Here is a 1,590-nt window from a genome sequence, read left to right on the forward strand (position 1 = left end):
GAACACGATTGAGAGAAATAGAGATTGCGCCAATCGCGGTACCGCTAATCCGCTGTTTGTGATTTTGACAGAATGAGCTGTGTGCCTGACGTCATCTTGGTGCAATTGTTGAATGTGAGCATACGAAAAAACCAAATAACAATTTTAATATATATGCGTTAATATTTCTGCGTGGCTCTAAACAATTATTAAGACATTAAAAAGCAAAATGAAGTGTGCAGTGGCAAAGTGTAATAGTGAAAACAAAAGGAAAGCGTGCTATATAAGTTTTTTTTCGTTTCCTACGGACGCAAACCTGGCGAAAAAGTGGAAGCAGTTCTGCCGGGGAGGACATGCATTAAACACCAATTCGAGCTTTGTGCTATGTGTGTGAGCTATGAGCTTCTACATTGAACTATGTTGGCCTTTCCTTGGTGAATTGTCGTAGGTGGAAATATTGGTGAATGTAGACAGTTGCTGGTTTAGTTTGCTGGCAATGGCATACATACAAAAGCAGTGTCTACAGTTAATAGATACATGAACTTCACTACCTACTCATTTTTGTTAGTACCTGATTCTTTTAGTGCTGGTATGAGGTAATGCACCAGTGGATAAGGTCGCCAGGCGCTAATTCAAGCGGCATCTTAGCGCTCTGTTTCGTACCTAATACAAAACAGTGCCCAAATTATTATACATTCAAAAGTTCAGCTTAAATTATGTTTTGCTGACATAGAATATTTGCTTCCAAAAAAGCCACACTCATGCATCCTCTGGGAACTGGTACAAAAGTCATCAAATAAAAGCTGTGGAGTCAACAGCTGTGGAGTTTATGGCGGTTGGCTACCGTCCACAAATATAAATATGCACTCTGCTTGGATTTTTAAAATGGCAAGTCCAAAAATTCACTTTGCTGCACACCTTCCTTTTGGTCTACATGAAATTGCAAACACTGTTAATACATCCATTTTTTCATGTGCTAAAAATCGTACTTATCTAAAGGGCTACATGTCCAAAATTATTGCTACGTGTTCCCAATTAATCAATCTATGTATATTTATTGATTCCTGCAAAATTGGGCCATGTAGTATTAAAATTAACACATTTTTCTGCATTGTTTACATATTTTTATATGCGTTTTGGCATTTCTCTCTCGCAATTGCACCAAGATGACGTCACACAAAAATTACGCTCAAAAATCCTCTCTCATTGGCGCAATCTTGTATTCTATCATTCTTGGATCATGAATAAGTACACTAATTTTATTAGTTCTCAAAGCCGGTCTCTGGTCGACACATGTATACTATCATCGTCTTCGTGCGTCTTACGATAATTGACGATTGACTGATGCTTCGCTGGTATTTCGGCAAGGCAAATCAAATCAGTTGCTGTTGAGAGTGTTCGGACGCAACAAGTTTTCTAAGTGGTAAATAAGCAGAAAGTAGGATGGTTCCGTGCGCAGAAGTGGAAAACTTTTGACTGCCATTCACCTGGGAGTGGCCAGAAGCGATTCTTGTGCGTACGGTTCAAATCGCAGCTCGCAACGTCCGGATATTTATATCCACGTATCCTCTGGGTAGCAACCAAACACCCGTTTGGGAGCGAGCTAAAGTG

The sequence above is a fragment of the Rhagoletis pomonella genome, unplaced genomic scaffold, assembly GCF_013731165.1.
Source record: "Rhagoletis pomonella isolate Grant_MI unplaced genomic scaffold, Rhpom_1.0 Rhpom_scaffold_00202, whole genome shotgun sequence".
NCBI lineage: Eukaryota > Metazoa > Arthropoda > Insecta > Diptera > Tephritidae > Rhagoletis > Rhagoletis pomonella.